Source organism: Pteropus vampyrus, unplaced genomic scaffold (assembly GCF_000151845.1).
Source record: "Pteropus vampyrus isolate Shadow unplaced genomic scaffold, Pvam_2.0 Scaffold434, whole genome shotgun sequence".
Lineage (NCBI taxonomy): Eukaryota > Metazoa > Chordata > Mammalia > Chiroptera > Pteropodidae > Pteropus > Pteropus vampyrus.
Genome location: NW_011889215.1, coordinates 199,558 through 207,562, shown reverse-complemented (window position 1 = coordinate 207,562; position 8,005 = coordinate 199,558). Strand labels below are relative to the sequence as shown.

Genomic DNA, 8,005 nt, shown 5'->3' with positions numbered 1-8,005 from the left:
TGGTAGAATTGCATAGTAGATTCTACCTCCAGACTGGCCTTCATAGCCCTTACCTACTGTTGTCTTATATTTGATAGTTTCAGTAATGCCCTCCCATTACTGGAGCTATTCTTTTTGGGCTCAGGCTTTGTATTGCCAGAATGGAGGGAGATGGTGGTAGAAGTGAAGGGAAATTGACTCTTTCCAAAGATCTTTTGTCCAAGAATGGTATGATTGCATGTTTCTTTGCAGTTGACACCATCTAAGACATACAATTGCCTAGGGTGTGTGTGTGGAGTAGAGCAAGGTCTAGTTCATGAGGTCTGCACATGCCTTGTACAGGGATGAGGAAAGTGAGGATTCCTAAGTGAGGGTGGCAGAAGCCAACATTCACTATTTCATAGTTGCGTCTGTGTCACGATGAAACAACAAAGGCAATGTGGGTAGCAGAAATGTACTTGCATTTATGTGGAAGTAAGTGAGAAAGTTTATATAACAAATACCATGTTTGAGAAGAAAGTAAAGATGAAGAGTTACAGGGGAGGAAACTAAAAAGAAAAAAAAACTTTAAAAAGCGTCCTCTGTCTAAGCAGTCATTTGTCCTTTCTCATCCCGAATGTTGCATCTTTATATTTTCTCTCATTCCTTATGGGCTTATCTTTAACCATCTTAGACCCTCCAATTTGACTTATAGGATTGTATTTTTTTGGGCAAAATATTTTAACCCATTTCCCGTTTGCCCCCAAAATACTTGCCGGTGTATTTGCAGATTACAGTCCTAACCATATCCCCAAAGTTTGCCATGAAATGTTTTACTTTTATTATTATTTTTGCATCACTCTAGTATATTGATAGTCTTTGAAAACAAACAACATCATTCTATTTACAATGCATTTTGTTTTTAGTAGTGGTATTTCCATTTAGGAAATACAGTAATTTGTGATTACTGAAAATGTCAAATCCTAGAAAACATAGCTTTCCTGCATGTGTTGTTAACATCATTCTCTTGTTGTTAGCCAAAGATTCATTTGATGAATCCAATTTTTCCAAAATAGATGATTCTGATGATTTTTTGGATAGTGCTTCTGAAAACTATATAGTCAGACCTCCACCTGATTTGGAATCTGATAGAAATAGCCCTATGTCAGTTAACTTGGGTCACACTCTGAAATGGTCAACTTGTGTTATGATTCCTCATCAAAGGTATTACTTTACTGGCACATCTAGCAGAAAAATTGATGTCAATGATAACCACTGATTCACTGCAGCATTTTGAACTGTTCTTTACTGAGTAATTAGTTTCAAAAATTACCAGTGAAACAAATGCTCAAACTGCCTTGTTGGCTTTGAAGCCAGTTGGTTGGAAAGGATTTTTGTAAATGAATAAATGGAAAGACATTGACAAAGATAAACTAAAAGTCTTTTTTGCAGTAATGTTACTGCAAGGTACTGTGCAGAAACCTGAGCTGGAGATGTTTTAGTTGACAAGGCCTCTTTTGAATATACCTGATCTCAGGCAAATTGTGACTGGTGAAAGATTTTTACTTTTGCTTTAGTGCCTGTATTATTGTCAACAATTCTTCCATGTTCACTGGTCAATCAAAGGCCTATACTTCATTGCAGAATATCAAACTTGTGTTCAACTTTCTTGTAAATGAGTTTTCAACTGTATATACTCCAAACAGAAACATTGTAGTTGATGAATCACTGATGTTGTGCAAGGGGAGGTTAGCTATGAAGCAGTACATCCCACATCCTGACACATGAGCATGATTCGGTCTCAAGCTGTATATACTTTGTAGAAGTCAATCTGGTTACTTGTGGAATGTGCTTGATCACACGCCCAGTATAAATCCGAAAGAGTCAGCTTATAGTCTAAAATCGTCGCACATTGTTCTAGCCTTGATCAATGACCTTCTTGGCCAAGGATATTGTGTTTTCTTCAATAACTTTCGTATATCTCCCATGCTTTTCAGAGAATTGCATCAAAACAGGACTGATGCAGTAGGGACAGCTCATTTGAACAGAAAACAGATGCCAAATGATCTGAAAAAAGGGATTGCAAAGGAGACTGTAGCCAGATTCTATGGTGAAATTATGGCACGGAAATGGCGTTACAAGAAGGAGGTGACAGTGTTGTCAACATTCCACAATGAAACAGTGATTGAACTAGACAACAGAAGTGGAAAGAAAGCTAAGAAGCCATATGTCATTGTGTATTATAACGAGAATATAGGAGCAATGGACTTGGCTGATTGCATACTCACTTCTTATCAATTGAGCGCAAAAGGTACAAGTTTCGATATAAGAAATTCTTTCACCACCTTCTAAACATTACAGTGCTGAACTCCTACATCCTGTTGAAGGACAATTCTGAACACACGATCAGCCATGTAAACTTCAGACTGACGTTGATTCAAAGAATGCTGGAAAAGCATGGACAGCAACATCTTTGAGGTTGTTGGTGCTCTGATGATGTCACACCCCTTCACCTGTCTGTAAGACATTTCCCTGAGAGCACACCACCAACATCGGGGAAACAGACTCCAACTGGTTGCTGCAAAGTTTGCTCCTCACACAATGACAAGGATAGCAAGGAGATCTGAAGAGAAATGAGATATTTTTGTGTAGAATGTGATGTTCTGCTTTGTGTTGTTCTGTGCTTTGAAATTTACCACACAAAAAAAAACTATTAAATATTGATCATCATATACATTTCTGTTACATTAGGATTAGAGATAAGCTCTGTTTAGAAATAACTTCAAAAACAGTTTTTATATTTTATTTTCACATTGAAAACCAGTCAGATTTGCTTCAGCCTCAAAGAGCATGTTTATGTAAAATTAAACTAATGTTGGCAGAAAGCTGCACTTATGTTCTAAATGAGAAATGGGTTAAAGTTTGGGGTTTCCTCCTTTTTGTCGTTGTAAGTCCCCACTAGTGAGAGTCACACCAAAAGTCTGACTTGGATATTTATGATCTTTCTTATTTTCATGTATACTGATACCAGCTCAGGATATTGTCCTATAGGGCAGTAAACCCAGAGTTGGGTAACATGGTAACACAGGCAGTCTGTATTAGATTCCAATGTTTAATCAGATTCCAAATTCAGAAGTGATGGATTAATTGAGGCAGGATTTACGAAATGATGTGTTGAGATGGTTGGACCTCAAGGGGGTTAACCAGCAGCTCCCTCTAAGATGAATGTCATCCCTCAACAGCAATCATGTTAATGACTTATTGAAGAAACAATGGGCTCATTGTAACAGTCTTAGGGAAGCACTCTTGTGAAAGGCTTGCCAACACATTGAATTTATTCTGTCTGAGAGGTTCTTCACTAATTATAATTAGCTAAGTGAATTTGGAAAAGTGCATCCACTTTTCCTCATTTGGAAAATAGGCTTTTGGCAGAGTTGCCTCCCAAGGTAACTTTTGGCTCTAACTTTAAGTTGTTTTACGAGATCCCAGTGGTTTCATGGAAAATGTATCCCTTAGCCCTAGCAGACAATTCCTGAAAAGAAGAAAATCAAATGAATCCCTTTTTCAGTTTTAATTCTTAAAACTAATTCTTTCAACCTTTCGACCTTAAAAAAAAGTCAAACTGTACCTGCCATGGAATGTTTGTATTTTAGCTAAAGTAATATTAAATTCAGACGAGAAAGATCCTTAATACCAATAAAGTTATTAGCATCAATCTGTATGGGCTTTTTAAAAGCATCCTCTGCTTATGTAGTCATTTGCCCTTTCTCATTCTGAATGTTGCTCATTTCTATTTTCTCTCCCTTCTCATGGACCCACCTTAGGCCTTCCAGTTTGACATACTGAATTGGATTTCTTTGGCTGACCTCGATGCTGATGAACATTGCTCTGGATATTTCTCATGTCATTTCTCTCTGCTATTGGGCTTACTGGTTAGAGTTGCGTTATTTGAGTACTAATGAGGAATAACCTCCCTCGTCTTAACTGCACACTCTAACCCCCAATCCCATTTAAGGACGATGTCAATTTCCTATTATAAGGAAAGAGATGAAATGATAGGGGCATTTTTGTAAGGCCCCAGGAAGTGGGCTCTTTCACTCTAACAGAGGCCTGGTGGAAAAACTTTATGTGGAGAAAACACTCAGGGTTCACAGTGTCATTGCAAAAACTCTGCCTGTTAACCCAGTGGAATCAAGTGTGGAGAACCAAAAGCAGTAGTGATGCCATGGGCATGGCTGCTGCTTCAGGAGGTCCAGGTTTGGAACTAGTGATGCAGGACAGGGCAAATTTTCCTAAGTTGATGGGGGAAGACCAAGCCCTGAACTGAGAGAAAAAGAGGGTCCTTTGGCAAAGAAAGGTCCTTTGGCAAAGAGAGCAAAGAAAGAATTCGACACACACAGCAAAGTTAGAGTCAAAAGGAAAATTTATTAGAAAAGGGGTAACACTCTACAGAGTGTGGTCTCCTCTCAGAGACAGAAAGTGAGAGGGACCAAGAGAGGCTTGGAAAGATAGTGAGTGTGCAGCAGTGTGAGGGTTCAGGGAATTCAGTTTTTATATCATTCTTTAGTTATTGTTATTCTGTGAGTTATTGTTTAAAAGACTTTGTTAACCCATTTCCTTTGATATGGACATACAATGAGGAAGGGGAAGAGTATGTATCTTGAAAAGGTAAGAATATGTAGAGTGAAAAGCCTGCTAGCAAGCAGTTCCTAGCCTTTAATCCACAAGTTCCCCATGGTTTTAGCTATAGGGAATGGCTCTTGGTTCTTGTTTCTCCTTCACAGGTATGGAGAATGGGTTGTTAGCAATCCCAGTAGAAACTTTTCCTTTGTTCTGAAGGTGTCCTCCTGCCCTGGATGCAGGGCTGATCAGCACATGGCAGTCTCTGAATGTGGCTTGATTAACATTTTTAATTCTCTTGCCTCCTTCCTACGTTACTAGGAAGAAAAGCATTTGAGTCTCAACTTGGCCACCTCCTGGCTGTGTGACTTTGGCAAGTTATTTGATTTTGGGAGCTTCAGTTTCTTCACCTATAAAATAGGTTTAATGATTCTGATGCCAATTCTGATATGTGGAGTGTTTTTTCACACCACCAAGCAAGCAATTCTTCAAGTCAGTTCTGACACTCTACCTGGCGATAGTGTCAGATCTCACAGGTTAAGGGTTCAGTTCCATAAAACTGTCTCTCCCTTCATATGACAATTGCAAGTCCAGGTTGTCATCTGTGTTTCTGACCTACTGGTTATAGATCATGAAGAGGAATTTTCTACTCAAATGGCTAACCTTGTAATCAGGAATTTTCTACTCAAATGGCTAACCTTGTAGATGTGCTTTCCGCATAGGCCAAATGGCAGGGTGACCTCGAAGTTAACTAAAGATTCATCCTCCCCTTTGCTTGTTCTGCCTAGATAACAGATGTATTGCCTAAGTTCCTGTCTGAAAATTTCACACTCTGTAGTTGCCTGTAACCCGTAGCAACTCCCACATTCTGTAACCACCTGAAGACAAATTAACCAATTAGCACATGCTAAATGTAACTGTGCAGATAAGCCCTATAAAAGTAAGGTTGCTCCTGAGCTCAGGGTCCAGATCTTCAGAGTGCTAGCTCTTCTGGGACCACTAGTGTAATAAACCTGAGTTCTCCAACTCTCTGAGTGGTGCTTGGTTTCTTGCTGGTCTCATTTTTTCTGCAACAATCAGAGGTTCCAATCTTCCTTGGGTTCCAATAATTTGTTAGAACAGCTCACAGAGCTCAGAGAAACATTTTACTTACAGATTACTGATTTATTATAAAAGGATATAACTCAGAAATAGCCAGATGGAAGAGATACAGAGGACAAGGCATGGAGAAAGGATGCCAAGCTTCCATGCTTTCTCCAGGTACACCACTCTTCCCAAATCTCCACGTGTTCACCAAAATGGAAACTCTCCGAACCACATCCTTTGGGATTTTTATGGAGTTTCATTACAAAGGCATAATTGATTAAATTATTGGCCATTGGAGACTGAACTCAATCTTCAGCCTCTCTCTTCTCCGCAGAAGTCTGGGTGGTATGGGTAGTGGGATGGTGGGATGGAACTGAAAGTTTCTGACCTCCAGTCACAATGTTGGTTCCCCTGGCATCCAGCTCCCAACTTTAGGATCTTTCCAAATGTCACTTCTTTAACATAAACTCAAGTGTGCTTAAAATGGGCTTTTTATGAGTAACAAAAGACACCTTTAAGCTTCAAATTACTTAGGAAATTCCAAGGGTTTTAGGAGGTCCATGCTAGAAACTGGGACAAAGACTAAATATATTATTTAGTCACAATATCACAGGGTGATAATATTTCATATCTCACATAGTTATTATCAGAATAAAATGAGGTAATATATGTCAAACACATAACCTGGGGCCTAGGACATGGTAATCACTCAACAAGTACTAGCTATTATTATTAGGAAAGTTCTTTCATTTGGGGTCTTAAATCGCTTCAGGTAAAATTAATTTGAACCCTCCTACCTCACCCTCATCCTGCAGTTCCTAGCATTGTGCAGGGCAATGGGTAACCAAAGGAAAAACCCTCAGCTGTAAATCTGTCACATTTTCTTTTGATATGATCATTTTTAGATATTTAAATATTCATGTGTTTGACAAATGCATTAGGGCCAGAGAGATAAATCTAAAACATGTAGATGGTTATCTGAAACATTAAAGGGAGACAGATGGTCTTTTGGGCATCAGAGATTGACCAAGTTCACATTAGGAATTCAGACTGTTACATGCCATTAAGTTTAGAGCCACTTTTATTTCCCTTCTCTATATGCTGCAACACTAGATATGCTGTATTGACAAGAGCGAAGTATAATGCAGATCAATATGATCAGCTTTAAAGGAACTGGAAGTACAGAGATATATAACTTAAAAAATCTGATTTTACTTTTAATGGGAAATAGCTTTATTATTTAGGTATAAGTCAGAAGATATATTTTCTATTTTCTTACAACACATTTAAAAAATTATACAATTTTTTAGGAAGAAATCTTTGGAATATAGAAAAGAAAAAACTTCCCACAGTTTTCCACTTGAATACACCATTTAAAATATTTTGCTTCATTTTTTCCAATATAAAATTTCTTCTACAAGTTTTTTTTGTTCTTCGTCCATATTTATGCATTATTTATTTTCTAGTTTTCTTCTTTTTCACCTATCATTATTATATTATGAACATTTTAAATCCATTTTAATGTTAATTCATAATAATTATGATAGCTAACATTTATTCAGTGCTTACTACATATCAGGCACTATTTAACTAATTATGTGAATTAATACATTTACTCCTCACAACAATCATATCAGGAAGATGCTATTACTAGTCCCATTTTACAGTTACAAAAAAAGCCCAGAGTAGTTTCAGTAACTTGCCTGAATCATAGACATCAATGAGTGGCAGAGCCAGAATCTGTACTCAGACAGTTTGGATATAGAGTCTGACCCATAACAACTGCTATAAATCATTCTCAATCAAATTATTATTAAGTCAGGAGGAAATAGTTATTTTTAGCAGAGACATTGACAATTTTCATATGCCTAATTATCTCATATTAATGTTTATATATCACCTTGTAAAGGAAATCAGAATATGTTTTTTTTTTTTTTGAATGGATGAAAGAATACATTTTTAATTTGGGTACAAGGTATTGGCAAAATTCCATAAGATAAATATGTTGCATGAACTCAATGAAATCCAGGTGTGGTAGATAGCATTTTCCACAAATAGTTGCAAAAATATTTCCCATCCTACATGCTCTGTTAATGGCTGTTCTCATTGAATCTTAGTGGTCATTGGTGACAATCTCAGCTAGTTGAGCATGGGAAAATTGATGCCATGGGACTTCTGAGGCTAGGTCATATAAGCTGAAACAGTTTCTGTCTGGCTTTCTTTTGAGATGCTCACTTTTGGAACTCAACCAGCATTCTGGGCAGAAGCCAAGCAGCCTCCTGGAGGAGCTTTGGGGACAGCTGGTGTCAGCCTCCAGACAGATGAACTGGTGAGACTTCAG

The 8,005-nt window shown here is 37.8% G+C and overlaps 1 pseudogene; it reads left to right on the top strand.

The window, feature by feature from the left end:
* Window positions 1–931: 931 nt before the first annotated feature.
* On the top strand, window positions 932–2,675 carry LOC105306346 (annotated as a pseudogene).
* The last annotated feature ends 5,330 nt before the right edge of the window (window positions 2,676–8,005 follow it).